The 15,880-nt window shown below is 38.3% G+C and overlaps 1 non-coding gene and 1 pseudogene across 1 annotated transcript; both read left to right on the top strand.

Moving 5' to 3' along the window:
• Positions 1-9,037: 9,037 nt before the first annotated feature.
• Positions 9,038-9,144, top strand: LOC149996049 (U6 spliceosomal RNA). The gene has a single exon (XR_016507565.1). It is a non-coding gene; the product is annotated as a U6 spliceosomal RNA (small nuclear RNA).
• A 4,658-nt stretch (positions 9,145-13,802) lies between these two features.
• Positions 13,803-15,575, top strand: LOC149996048 (RNA-binding protein with serine-rich domain 1 pseudogene; annotated as a pseudogene).
• Positions 15,576-15,880: the final 305 nt, after the last annotated feature.

Here is a 15,880-nt window from a genome sequence, read left to right as displayed (position 1 = left end):
TTCAGGGAATTTTCAAAGAGCTATTCCAATCTTTATAGCTTTAGTATTTTTAAATCCATTTTTAAAATGTGGGATTATCCTCTTGAGTCTAGGAGAAAAAGCTCAGTTTTCAAAATTGAAATAAAGTGTGTTATTTCTACCTAGTGCATTGGCACATGTGAATTTTACAAGCCTGGGGAAGATTAACTGGGAACTTAATACAATGTAAAGGAATCTGAGAAGCAGTAGAAGATGATACTTGACCTTTTGAGGCCTCTCAGGGGATTGAAGTTAAAACAACTCCAGGTGGTCTTCAAAATCACTTGACATTTCCCATAAGTAATGGGCCAAACAAGAAAAAGCCAGAGAAAGTCAGAGTTACAATCAAGCTTCATTTAACCAATTTACTGACTATATTTATTTAAAGAATTTCTTTGACTTGGCAGTTGGTTATTTAAACACCTATCTATCTATACCCATCGCAGCAGCCATCATGATACTTGTATTTATCAAAATTAATCCTCAGTTTTTTTCTTTTACAGCCTTCACCTCAGGGCCCTCAGTCAACTCCAGTTTCAGCAATAGTATCCGTGTTCATTATGTAAATCTATGCTGCTAGCCCCAATATTTTTCCTGCAGTCAAGACCCACATTTTTAATACCCACTTTATATCTTCATTTGGATAGATTATCAGTATCCAAGACTCTGATTCTTCATCTACCATTTGATATCCTCTATACTCAACACTGTGGATACAAAGATGAAAAAGCAATAGAGCCTCTTTGTATAGAACTGTCAACTACAGGTCAACAGACTTTTTCCTTGGAAAAGGTCAGACAGACTCAGTTCACAAGAGGAGCTAGAAAGGCTTTCCTAATACACAGTGGCAGTAAATTGCTTCCTCACTTTGTGCCCATTTCACACTGTACACATGGTCTTATTTATACCATTTATCACATTTCATTATAGTCATTGCTTTGTACCAGGGGCCAGAAAACCACAGAATGCAGACCAAATCCAGCAGTGGATTGGGCCTTGAAGAATAAATAGATTATCATTCATTAGAAAATATAAATTTTATTTACTTTGAAAAGAGCTCCTTCTCTAAATTTAAATTTGCTGTTTCTTAGGATACCACCACCCTCTGAGACTGTCAAAATGGTAACAATGGGCTATCTCTTATACTGTAACTTATGTGAATAGGTTAGTTGCTATGTCATATAGACAGGGGCTAGTCTAGGCTTTATGCAATTCGTAATTTATATTATATGGGGATTTTATTTAAATAAATAATTCCAAATTATTCATACACAATTTGGTACAGGCCATGGAGACTATTTGAGTTAGGGTTTCTGACATGTGAACTCTTTGGTGAAGCCTGCGTCTACCTGCTCCTTCTTGTCTCCACTTCCTCACTCTCTAGTTTCTACCTTCATTAAGCTACACTTGGGTGTCTGCTTAGACACTTATATTGGTTTTATAGGGCTGCCATAACAAATTACTGCACAACAAATTGAGTGGCTTAAAACAGAACTTATTCTCTGTTATTTCATGAAGACAGAAACTTGAAATCAAGGTGTCAGCAAGGTTGGTTACTTCTGGAGGCTCTGAGGGAGAAACCACCTCCCGCCTGTCTTTGAGCTTCCAACAGCGGCAGGCAATCCATCACATAGCTTGGCTTGCAGATCCATTAATTACTCCAATCTCTACAGCTATTTTCATGTTATCTTCTTCTCTCTCCATGTCTTCTCCTCTTTTTGGGACTCTAGTCATAGCATTTAGAACTTACTGTAAATCCAAGATTTCATTTCAAGATCCTAAATTAATAACATCTCCTAAATAAGGTCACATTATGAGATTCTGAGTGATATTGATTTTTGTTAGACTCTATTCAATCCTCTACACTTCTCAACTTTTTTCCTATTTTGGTATGCGCTCACTTACTATAGTGTTGCCAGAGTATTTTTGTTATACATAGTTCGGTTTTGTTAATTCCTTGCTCAACAATATTTGTAATTTACCAAAACTCCTGAAATAGGGCATACACACCTTCTCTTTGTGTTTAATGACCGCTTCATTTTAAAGATCCATGCTTTTTCTTCTCGATGTTTTCTTCTATAACTCTGAGCTCTAACTAAACTGGCTTACTGCTTTTCTCAAAACAAACACTATCCTTTTGTGTTCCTACATATTTTAACCTTTTTTTTCCTTTAAAGAAGAATGCAGTTCTAATCAAATCACGCCTAATGAAAAAAATCTATTATTTTTAAGCCCCAAAACATGTAAAAAAATTTAAATAATTAACTATTCTTTACTAGGAGACTTGTCACCCACTTCAAATGCCAATAGGATGCTATTTCTTTCCGAATAATAACAAAACAAAACAATATGTGTGTATGTCAGTAGAGCTTTATTGCAAATATAGCACATACAGGTATGATTCTAAATATTATTAAAGCCATTTATATACTTGTCTAATTTTTCTTAGATTCAGATCGAGGGGCCCACAATGCTGGTGTCTTGGTCACTTTATATTCCCTGCAGTCATTAGCATAAGATCCTAAGATAGTGTAATACCACCATATAGAAATTATTGTTTTGCAAGAGGTTATGCTAAAATGGTAACAGGGAGCTTGCGGATTTGAGGCATGATTGTCAGTCGAGATCTTTTTGCTTAAAGATTCTGCCTTCTGATACTCCAAAACCATTTTTTAAAAATCTCAGAACATTATAAAGACAATCAAATAATTTATTGACAATGATAAAATTTATGCTATGTGGCTAAAAATAAATATAGTTTTTAAATGAATTATAGTAGATCCTCAGAGAATTGCTCCTGAGACTTTATCTCCTTAGCACTCACTATACAATGATGCATCTTCTTGAAGGGAACAGAAATGACTATTGAATTGTGGTTGTTATTCCAATTAAAATAGTCATATCCTTCTTCACAAGCTGCAGGCACCATAGGAAAATAAACAATGTATATGCATGCTCTGCTTGAATATTTATCTCTCTAATCTATTTAGGGAAACATGTACATGAGTAAAAGAAAGAATTTTGCCTGAGGGCGGTTAATAGAATTAGTCCATTGTTTGATGTTGTGGGTATAGTTAAAATATGGCTATTTCTCCCTAAGATACAAAGTAGAAGCAAAAAAAGACACCCTCTCTGTTTTATTAGAGCAGTATAGCCCAGATAGTCTCTGCCAATGCCTTGGTGCTCTCTTCTTGTCAGCCCTTAATTACAAAGGAACAATGCCAGATTGGGGTTTGACAATTCTCTGACAAGTGAAATATCCTCCTGTCACCCAGAGTGATGAAAACAGTGTATATTTTATTTAAATATATTCTGTCTATTGAAATCAAAAGAAAATAAAAGGGTAAATATAGTCCTTTTGACAGATTTATGTCTCTTAGCATCCTGGAATGTTTCTTTTATTATAATTAAAAGATTCAAAGCACAACTTTACCCAGAAAATAGAGAGACCTTAACTTTATCCTAAGAAACAAAGAAATAGTTAACATAAATATGAATTTCTGTATAAGAACATATTACATCAGTGTTGGAAAATTGAAACTTTCATCATTCACTCCTCAATGAAAAAGAAATGTATGGATAAAACAAAAGGATTCTGGGCATAATGTCACTTTTTTGTGTGTGAAAAGGTTTATAATGTAACCTAGAGTAAGGAGCAGGCAAATGAACTCTAAGATCAAATTTATTTTGTAGGAAAAAAGACCAAGGCCTGACAATGAAAGGCAAAGAAATTTCCTGTCTAGATTGGATATGTATCATCAGAAAACATGGCATTGCTTTGCTATGGCAAATGTGTTTGATTGATTTCAGATATTTTAGGAGCGAACCAACTACAGCCCAGAAAGTAGATATGTCCTCATTTATCTACACTGCTCTCCTTATGAAAGGCCATGATTTCTTCTGTTTTCCTCAAATTTGCAAGGCTTTGTGATATTGACCTGAACACTTCTATTAAGAATTATAAGTTGAATCATAAATAATTGGTTGAAAAAGATCAGATTCATTGGGTCCTATTTAATGTTTGGGCTTTCATCAGAATAAAGTGTAATTTTCACCGGAGAATAATAGGTGAGAAAGTATAAAATAAGGAAGGGATAAAGGTACTTAACACTTCCCACTCCCCATGGGATCTGAGAGATAATTACTGTTTTCTCATTATAAGCTACAGTGGCCAACTGGACTGGAGGAACTGGTTGATTCTCTGATAAATTTTCTATACCTTAGAAATAGTAGAGATCAGAGATATATCATGACAAACAGAAAAACAAGGGGCCTACCCTACAGGTCATATATTCTTATCTCATCCAGAAGCTTCAACTTTAATTTTGTATCCAATGGACCCTAACTGTATATGAGCCAGGCCCCAGAACCTATACCTGAGCCGAGGTGTCACTCTGCTCCCACCCTTAACCCCACTCTGTTATTCACCATCCCTAAATTAATAGATAAAGTGGGTTAAGGAGCAAAACTTCCACTCACAGTACCCTCACTGAGTGAGAATGATGTGATACAGGCAGACATGACACCAACCTGGAGGTGCTGAAAAAGTGCAAACACCCAAAGCTTTACTGGGAAACTGTACTTAGTGCTTTTCAAATGTATAATGCCCATACACTCTTCAGATGCCCTCAAGAGTTGGCCATGGAGAATAGTTAAAATAGACTAAGTACTAAAAAAATAGTCACTTTTCTGCTTGAGGGAAAAGAGGCAGTTCCATGTCTGATGTGTACAGTTAGGATGCTGAATACAAATTGACCAAGTCTGAGGTCCTGGAGAAGTAATGTGGCAGACAGTGCAGCCTGTTATTGATGACACTTTATTCTGGAAACTGTCAGTGTACTTTGAGGTAAGTATATCTATTTGATAGCTCAAATCAGACTTTTCCTTTGTCTTTTCAGGTTCTATCCAACCTCTTTGGTCAGTTCCATGCTAGTTTACAAAAGTATAAAACATCCCTCATTTTAGAAAATTGATTAATAATTAACATTTCTGTGATTCCTCCAAGATTCTTCATAGTATCAGCAAGCCTGGGCCATGTTCAGGATCTATGCTCTTAACATCTATAAATGGCAGGTTTAGACCAGAATATTATTCATAGTGCCCATTTTTCATGCAATCATGAAGATATAATAGTTGAACTTCGTGTCCTTCTATAGATATATTACTATTCCTTGATTATAAAAAGAAGTATAATTATAGTGTAATCTCTTGATCTCCCTATTTTATGTCAATGAAGTGAGTATACACAGTAAGTAGTCCCTCACTATATCACGGTTTACTTATTGCAGCCTCACTGTATCACAGGATTTTTAAAAATATTATATTTAATTATCACGGATTTTTCGCTATATTGTGGGATTTTGTGGTACTGTATACATATGTTGTTAAAGTCATGTAGGTTTAAGAACGTAGAATAAATGTAAGGTTCTTACTTCACGGGGGGGGGTCTGGACTGTAATACCCACGATAAGTGAGGGAACACTATACCATTATTCTATTATGGTTGTGGTGAGAAAGATGACATTTTCTCAAAAGAGTCCAATATAAAAAATTATCACTAGAAACTTATCAATGTTGGTTACACACAGCACATTTGTCCTCCTTGTCTCTCCCATTCTTCATACCTATGGCTGCATTACAATTGAGGATTCTCACTATTCATCATTTTATTATTGTCATGTCATACCTGTCTGTTTAACTTAATTAAGTACTTTCTGTTTATGTATCAATAGTAGAAACAGTTAAATAAATACCAAACCAAATTTTTTATAAAACCCCGAACTGACTTCCACCTAGTCAAGAAGCATGCATACTGTCTCATGGACATAGTAATAAAAACATTGATTTGCCAATGGCATCATGTGATACATTTTACTAAAGTTGTTGTTAAATTCTACTTATTGATACAGGGTTCTGATTTCTCAGAAGCTTTATAAGTCAGGAAGATGTAATAAAAGATACCTAATGGCCTTCTTGAAAGTCCTTTATATTATTACTAACTATGTTTATTTCTTTATTCACAACTAACCCAACTGTACTTACAGGTTCACAAAGTGTATCATGATGATGAAGATAAATGAGATTATTAATTGTCTCAGAAAGTTTCTTGATGCTACAGTTTATATTTTCCAGTTCTGTACAAGATTTTCCTTACCTATAGACAAAACCTTGAGAGGACTGAAGTAAACTTACTTTAGATAGGAGACTTTTTGTTTTGTTATATTTTTCCTGGTTGATCGCTACACATATTTATTTCAAAGGGTGTCTATTTATTTTAAACACTATAATTGAAAACAAAATCTTCTCCCAACCTAGAAATCCTCTGCACAACGGCAGCAGAGGAAAAAATACTTTTATTCATTACATGCATGTTTTCAAGATAAATAATAACTAGTCCTCAAGTAAGGAGAATTGACCACATCATTTGTCACACATGTCTATTCTAACTTTACCTGGTAATTGGGGTGATCATCTGTGTTAGCTAATTGGCTACTAGAGGAAAAATAAACTTCTTGTATCTTCATTACAGGAGGTAGTTTTCCAACTTGGAGTGAGGCACCCACCGTAGTTAAACTTCTGCCCTCCCACAGAGGAGGAAAATAGTGATGTACTCTTCCTTGATGTTTACATTTCAAAGAGATATCTTCTAAGTCTTTGAGATAAGCATTTCTGTCTCATAAATATCTGTTTTGTATTCAAAAGGATTTATATACATTTCAGAATAATGAGAAGTACTTACAAGTTTTCTCATGTAAATGCTCTAAGAAAATTGGGCATTTTCACTGGGAGAATTAAGCCTCTTATTTTGATTTGTTATCTGTCTTTGCAGTCATTTCTACAGCATCCCATAATACCCAAACAAGAAAAGGTAAAGTGTTTATAAATTAATTGTAACTTAGTGTTCTCTTCAAAACTCATTAATTTACTACTGTAGAGGGTGCCACTCAAAAAATAAAGACAAAATGAACAAAAAGGCCCAGAAGGCAAAGAGTAGCTGTTTTTTCAAATTAAGCAGTATGTTCAGGGAAAGCCTTTGCCACAGTATCAAAGTCCTTCCACTCTTCCAGCTCTGCCACTAAGGAAGGCCTTGGACAAATTACTCTAGAGCTGTAAATGATGGCCTTAACCAGATGATTTCTGATATATAGCTCTTTGGTCTTGTCCATAAATAGATTTTGCCCCAAAGTACACATGAATGCTAATCTTTCTCTGGTATCCCTAAAGAAATTGATGAGACCATTTTGAATATTTCAATAAATATTTCTGAAATGTTTTCATTTTCAGTTTTCTTGAAAGACACTACATATATTGTTTTAAGGACAATAGAGGTTAGACTCTCACCATAGTACACACCTAAATCACAGCACTTGGTTTTCATGTTTCTGACAATTTTCTCTATTATCATACAAGTGTTTTCTTACAGGTTATTGAAAAAGGAAGCTCGTGTTGCAAACAGAATACCGTAGAGGTAAAAAGGAAAAACTCAAATGGTCAGTGGAGCACTGGGCAAGTATTTTCATCAGAGAAAAGCAGACAATGGATCTTTTTAGCAAGGCCAGAACTGTCAGTTTCTTGTGTAAGACACAACTTAAAGGAAGAATACCTTAAAGGAACAAATCTAAATGGGAGAGGGAAAATGAAGAGAACGTATCAGTTAAAATGCTCTTGGAGGGAAAAGTATAAATGCAAAGGTAGAAGTGATGTTTAAGAGCTTTTTATAACTTTGATTTAAAAAGGTAAAACTGAAAAATAATTATGTCCACTTCAAGCTTTGCTTCTGACAACACAAATAATGAAATGCTTACTGGGGAACTATTGAACACCATGATACCTTCCTGAGGTGTTTCAGTTCCCCTTGAAAATGAGATCAAGTTACCTTGACAACTAGGAACAGTATTCATGAAAAACCTCAAGGTTATTTAACTGAACACTGGAAAGTACCTTAAATCTCAAGCAATGTTCCTAGGCCTATGAGCAAAGTCATAACAGATGCCACATGGCTAATTGTGCTTTCCATTGTCCCAGACATATTTTTTAACAGGAAGATATTTAAGGTTGCAATTCATTAAAATAGACTCTAAATTATTTATTTACTAAAATATTCAAACATCTGTGTTCCAAAATCTATACATTATATTAATTAATTTATTTAAAATTTACATATACTTAAATAGTGCCTTCCCTGTCTCTCCAGAACTACTACCTTTATCAATTCCTACTCTTTTTTCAGGCCTCAAGTCAAGTGCCATTTACCTTGGTAAGACTTCCCTAACATGCAAGAGAGATTAGACTTCTGTCATTCACAATACTCTATATACATCTTCAAACTACTTACCACAATTTTCAAGAGCCTAGTACTTATTAATTAATGTGTTTATGATCTGGCCTAGACTATAACTTCTATGATGGCAGTGGCTGAGTCTGTCTTTCTCATTGCTATATATCCATTATGTAGCACAGGGCCTTGTATTTTCTGGAAGAGTTAGTAGATAAATAAATAGAAAAATCTAAAGCTCAATTGCAAAATTTGAAATTTTGACTGTAGACTATTCAGTTTTAATCAGTAAATTAGGCTAACTATGCAACTAAACTTCTGCAACACAAACACTTAACTCATATGAATATGAGTAGCACAAATTAATTCTAGGATGAGTTCCAATTGCTCCTGAGAGATTAAAACATTTAGCAACATTTAGTTTGGGCTTAAAAATATTGTTAATGATCACCAATATAAATAATTCCTTGATTTTTGGTAAGACGAAAACTACATTGAATTAGTCAATGAATTGTTGTTAATACAAGAAGATCAAAGTGGTGCACATTCAGTATAGACACACTCTTCCAGAAGAATTTTAATTTACCATTCAAAATAACCTTAGATAACCACAAAGGAGTCACATTCTTTAGAATTATCTTTATTTTGTACAGTACAACAAATGGCTACTATCAATAGGGTTCTCATTTACCAGTGTTAAAACAAGTAAACATATTTTGTTCTGAGCACAAAAAGATTACCTGTGTGTTCACTTCGGCAGCACATATACTAAAATTGGAACGATACAGAGAAGATTAGCATGGCCCCTGCGCAAGGATGACACGCAAATTTGTGAAGCGTTCCATATTTTTTGCACCCTTATGTTCATTGCAGCACTGTTTACAATAGCTAAGTGCTGGAAACTACCTAAGTGCCCATCTGTAGATGAGTGGATCAAAAAACTGTGGTACATTTACACAATGGAATACTATGTAGCAGAAAGAAAGAAGGAACTCCTGCCATTTGCAACAACATGGATGGAACTAGAGAGAATTATGCTCAGTGAAATAAGCCAGGCAAAGAAAGAAAAATACCATATGATATCACCTAATACAGGAAACTAAAGAACAACACAAACAAAGGAACTAAATAGAACAAAGAGCAGAATAGCAGTCAATAGGGGGGAGGGGAGAGGGAGAGAAGGGGGATAAGTAAGGGAAGGGTTTAGTCAAAGAACCTGCATAAAAGACTCATGGACATGGACAATGGGGAGGGATATGATTGCAGGAGAGGGGGTGGGATGGGTGGGGGAGAGAAATTAGGGGAAAAGGGGACAACTGTAACTGAAAAACCAAAATAAAAAAAAATTTAAAAAAAATTTTAAAAAAATAGTATTTAACTGACTCATTAAAAAAAAAAAAAAAAGATTACCTGTGATTCGATCCACTTCAGGTCAAAATGGTCACTTGTGGCAATCTGGAGGCACATGTTAGCTGTAAGATACACTACAATTTAGCATTTATTTGTGTGAATTATTGCCACTGTCATGTATTTGAAGACTAACATAGAAACTGAAGCAAAGGAAAAAAAAACATTAGTCCATTTTTACATATATAACATAAAGCCAAAGATAAAGGTTGAGGTAAAGTCATTGGAATAATTTAAATATTTCTGGCAGCACAGAGAACCTTATATAGAAAACAAAAGGCTATATCAGTTTCAACTTCTTAAAAGATCTACAGCACTATACTTCTATCTAAATTTTAAAATGTTTATATTTATTATTAATTTCTCATGCACACTGATTATGATTACTATAAGATTCACCAACTTTAAGTGAAACAATATATAATAATACTAATTTTACCTTAGGGTGATCAATATAGATAAGAATTAAGTCCTAGGGCATTACCTCTATGTTAAAACAAAACTAATTTGAACTTCTGGCCAAGATGGAGGCCTAGACAGATATGCTGCATCTCCCTCCACAACTAAGAAGAAATACAACTACCTCGAAACCACAGACAACCAGAAGTTCCAGAAAATCCAGCTGCATAGAAGTTCAACAAACAGGGCAGAGAGGATGCAGTGTGGTGGCAGCAGTGCCAGGTCCGTGGAAAGCACAGACACACATTTTAAAAAGTGGGGAAGGACACCTGGAGAGTGCTCCCATCTCCTGGACAGACAGCTAGGCTCACAGTCCCAGCACCAGGGAAAATCAAGCCTCATTGCTTCTGACTGTGCAAAGCAGTGGCAGTTGGGGCAGTGGAAGAAACTGCCAGTCTCTCAGCAGAGTCCATTTGTTTAAAGGGCCCCCATGGTCCTAGAACGTCTGCAGACCCACACAATCTGGAAACAATGGCCAGGGCAACAGCTATAGGGGCACCAGTCCCATATAAAAATGGGAAAAGTGCCTGAAAAAAAGGCAAGTGCTGAACAAGTGGCATTGTTTCCTCTGAGATGCTTCCCCCGCCACACACAGTGCCACAACGTGGTGAAACGGGTCGCCCTGTACTGATGAATACCTAAAGCTCCACTCTTTACAATGTAACAGGAACAGCTCTAACTAAGACACAGAGGCAAACAAACACAGGAGCCTGTCAAGTTGAGGAGACAGAGAAGTATGCCACAAAAGGGGGAATGGATCAAGGTTCCAGTGGGAGAACTAAATGACGAGGAGATAGCCAACCTAACACACTAGGAGATAGCTAGCTTAACAGATGCAGAGTTCAAAACACTGGTGATAAAGATGCTCACAGGCTTGACAGATATGCTTGAGTATGGCAAACACATAAGGGAAGAAGTGGAGGCTATGCTAAGTGAAACAAAAAAAATCCACACAAAACCAGTGGTAAAGGGAAAGAAACCAGGGTTCAAATCAATGATTTGGAACTTACAGAAGAACAAAAAAGTCAACCATAAGAATGAGGAAACAAGAATTGAAAAAAAAAATGAAGAGATGCTTAGGAATCTCTCGAACAACTTTAAACATGCCAACATCCAAATCATAGGGCTGCCAGAAGGAGTAGAGAAAGAGCAAGAAATTGAAAGCTAATGTGAGAAAATAATGAAGGAAGACTCCCCAAATTTGGTGAAGGAAATAGACATTCAAGTCCAGGAAACACAGAGAGTCCCAAACAAACTAGATCCAAAGAGGACCACACCAAAACACATCACAATTAAAATGCCAAAGGTTCAAGATAAAGAGAGAATCTTAAAAGCAGCAAGAGAAAAGAAGAGAGTTACCTACAAAGGGTTGCCTATAAGACTCTCAGCTGATTTCTCAAAAGATAATTTGCAGACAGGAAGGAGCTGGCAAGGAGTATTCAAAGTGATGAAAAAATGGACCTACAACCAAGATTATGCTATCCAGCAAAGCTATCATTTAGAATGGAAGGGCAGATAAAGTGCTTACCAGACAAGGTAAAACTAAAAGAGTTCATTATCACCAAGCCATTATTATATGAAATGTTAAAGGGACTTATTTAAGAAAAAGAAGATCAAAACTCTGAACACTAAAATGAAGAAAAACTCACAACTATCAACAACTGAATCTAAAAAATAAAAACAAAATCCAACTTAAGTAAACTAGAATAGGAACAGAATCATAGGTATAGGCATCATTTGGAGGGTTATCAGCTGGGAAGGGGAAGAGGGATAAATGGTGCAATGGTGCATGGATTAAGAAGCTAATTGGTTGGTACAAAATAGACAGGAGGGCTTTTAGAATAATATAGGAAAGAGTGAAGCCAAAAAACTTATATGTATGACCCATGGACATAAATTAAGGGGGGTGAGATTGCTGGGGGAAGGTGAGTACTAGGCAGAGGGAAGCAAAGAGGAAATAACTGAGACTACTGTAACATATAATCCTTAAAATATACTCAAAAAACTAATTTGAATGAAACAATGTTATATAAGGATCTGCTGTACTTATAGGCTACATATGTGACATGAGAGATTATGTATATTTCAAGATAGTGGACTTCTGGCCAAGATGGAGGCCTAGACTGACACGTTCCATCTCCTTCCACAGCTAAGAAGGACTACAACTACTGCAAAACCAGAAATAACCAGAAGTTCCAGAAAATAAAGCTGCATGGAAGTCCAACGTATGAAGTTATAAACAAGCGGTGCTCATCTGGACGGGTAGGAGCAGCGAAGCCAGGGCAGAGAGATCAAGCTGTGCTGGTGGCGGCAGCTGCAGTGATGAGCAGGGAAACTGCAATAAGCACAGACACCCTTATTTAAGGTAAGACAAGAAGCACCAGGGGAGCACACCTGGCTGCAGCCCAGACCTGTCAGCTCATGACTCCAACACCGGGGAAGGCAGACCCCCATTGCCTCAGACCCCTCTACCCCCATTGCCTTAGATTGTGAGGCCCAAAGGGCATGGGGATGGAGGAGGAGCTCCTGGTCTCTCAGCAGATAGTGAACAGCAGGAATCCATCTTGGACCCCCGCCCCCACACAAAGTGCCAAGATGTGGTGAGAAGTGTCGCTCAGTACTGACAAGTGCATGGGGCTCCGCCCTCTATAGCACAGGAGGTGTGACAGCCCTGCCCAAGAAGGAAAGGTAAACAAACCTGTCAGGATGGCAGAGATAATGGTAAAGATACAAATCACTCAGCTGACCAAAAAGCAAATACACAAATTAACAACAAACTGATAGATAATATTTCTGAGGCTCAATTCAGAGCTATAGTTATGAGACAGCTTACAGAAATAACAGCAAAACTTAACCAAGACAGGAAAGAATGAAGGCTAGTCCTGCTGAAATGAATGAAAACACATACAAAACTAGTGGTGAGGGAAGGAAAACCGGGGATCAAATCAACAAATCGAAACATAGGGAAGGAACAAACAGTCAACCAGTGCAGAAAGAGGAAATGAAAAGTGAGGAAAATGAGGAGAAGCTCAGAAACCTCTGGGATAACTATAAGAGAGTGAATATTTGAATTATAGGGTGGCCAGAAGGTGAAGAAGAAGAACTAGACATTAAAAAATTATGTGAAAAAATAATGAAGCAGAACTTCCCTAACTTGGGGAAGGAAATAGAAGTACAGGTCCAGGAAGCACAGAGAGTTCCAAATAAACTGGACCCCGGAAGAACCAAACCAAGATACATTATAATTAAAATGTCAAAAATTAAAGATAAAGAGGGAATCTTAAAAGCATCAAGAGAGAAGATAATTATATACAAAAGGGTCCCAATTAGACTATCAGCTGGTTTCTCAAAGGAAACTCTGCAGGCAAGAAGGGACTGGCAAGAAATATTCAAAGTAATGAAAAGCAAAAACCTACAACCACGATTCCTCTATCCAGTGAAGCTGCCATTCAGAATAGAAGGGCAGAGAAAGTGCTCCCAGGACAAAGTAAAACTGAAGGAGTTCGTCAGATCCAAACCACTGTTATATGTGATGCTAAAGGGACTTGTTTAGAAGGAGGATCAAAACTATGAACATTAAAATGAAAACTGTATCACAACAACCAACAACAGAAGCTACAGAATTAAAACAAAGGCGAGCGGCTGAGGAGAGCGGGAGGAGGTTGCGGTGGCGGGAAGATGCTGCACTTTGGCGTAAATTGCAATCGATTAGGGATCGTTTCTCAGACTCAAGTTAGAAGTGAGAGTTCAGATAAGTGAGGCCGCCATTGCTGCTTTGAACACCTCAGAAGGGGAGAATGGATTTATCAGGAGTGAAAAAGAAGAGCTTGCTAGGAGTCAAAGAAAATAATAAAAAGTCCAGCACTAGGGCTCCTTCTCCTACCAAACGCAAAGACCGCTCTGATGAGAAGTCCAAGGATCGCTCTAAAGATAAAGGGGTCACCAAAGAGTCGAGCGAGAAGGATCGTGGCAGGGATAAAACTCCCAAGAGGCGCAGCGCTTCCAGTGGTAGCAGCAGCACCAGGTCTCGGTCCAGCTCTACCTCCAGCTCAGGCTCCAGCACCAGTACCGGCTCAAGCAGCAGCTCTAGCTCCTCGTCTGCATCAAGCCGCTCGGGAAGTTCTAGCACATCCCGCAGCTCCAGCTCCAGCAGCTCCTCTGGCTCTCCAAGTCCTTCTCGGCACAGACATGACAATAGGCGGCGTTCCCGCTCCAAATCCAAACCACCCAAAAGAGATGAAAAGGAAAGGAAAAGGCGGAGCCCTTCCCCTAAACCCACCAAAGTACACATTGGGAGGCTTACCAGGAATGTGACCAAGGATTACATCATGGAGATATTCTCCACCTATGGGAAAATTAAAATGATTGATATGCCTGTAGAAAGGATGCATCCCCATCTATCTAAAGGCTATGCATATGTGGAGTTTGAGAATCCAGATGAAGCTGAGAAAGCGCTTAAGCATATGGATGGAGGACAAATTGATGGCCAGGAAATCACTGCCACCGCTGTGCTGGCCCCCTGGCCTAGGCCACCCCCCAGGCGATTCAGCCCTCCCAGGAGAATGCTGCCACCACCTCCCATGTGGCGCCGGTCACCCCCACGAATGAGGAGAAGGTCACGCTCCCCACGGCGCAGGTCCCCTGTGCGTCGGCGATCCCGCTCCCCCGGCCGCCGCCGCCACAGGAGCCACTCCAGCTCCAATTCTTCTCGATAAGCAAGCCACCGAAGCTCTGCCCCATAACTTATATCCCATCCAACTCAGTCCTGTCACTTTTCTAGCCAAAGGAGAGTCAGTAGGAAACAAATCCTCACTCAGGGGCAGGCTTCAAAGGCAGCATTGAGACGTTTCCTCTGAAGGCCAAGTTCAGCTGCAGAACTGTTGTTGGTTTGGGGTTGTGCCTATGAAGATGCCCTCCAGTTTCCTGGCTAGGAAGCTCACATGTTTCCAGCCCCTGAGAGTCAGTCAGTTCAGTGGCAAAGCCAGCAGGAACAAACATGGTTCCAGCTGGCAGTGTCACCTCAGCCTGGGAGCAGTTTTCCATTCCGCTGATGACCTAGGGCCAGTCTAGTAACCTGAGGATCCTTCAGGAAAGGGCATGCTTTTGTGCATCTGCCATTTCTATTAAACTGGCCCTGCTCCCCTGCTTGAGTCCTGACCTCCAGGGTCAAACATCCCCTGTTAGTTTCTGTAAATGGTTCTATTTTTACATGTATTCATGCACATACACCCACACCCCACATCTCCTTTATCTGAAATTGGTGAGCAAGGTGAGAGCTAGCTCTGCAGGGTCATCAGACCCCACCTCCACCTCCTTTGTGGTGGTCTTTGGGGTTATCTTGGGAACGTGTACATTGCTTTTTGGTTTTTATTGTACAGTCAGTACTATAAATTTTCTTGTTTTGAGTTTTTTGTAACTTTGTAGCATTTTGTTATTTTGTTGTGTAGAATAAAAGGATTCTGTTGAATAAACCTAGGATTAGAATGCAAAAAAAAAAAACAAAGGCAAACTAAGTAGGCAATGAGAGTGGGAAAGGAATTATAGGTATGGGAAACATATTGCGGGGAGGTCGGCGGGGAGGGGGAAGGGGGGAAAGGGAGGGAGATGGTGCAGCAATTAAGGGGCATAGTAGGAGGGAGTGGAGTAGACAGGAAGATATTGAAAAGAACTATTTGCACAACCAATGGGCATGGACTAAGTTGGGGGGGCAACTGGAGGGAG

The sequence above is a fragment of the Furipterus horrens genome, unplaced genomic scaffold (assembly GCF_987537825.1).
Source record: "Furipterus horrens unplaced genomic scaffold, mFurHor1.1.pri manual_scaffold_12, whole genome shotgun sequence".
NCBI lineage: Eukaryota > Metazoa > Chordata > Mammalia > Chiroptera > Furipteridae > Furipterus > Furipterus horrens.
Note: the sequence above shows the minus strand (reverse complement) of the source record. Positions and strands in the feature narration are given on the sequence as shown.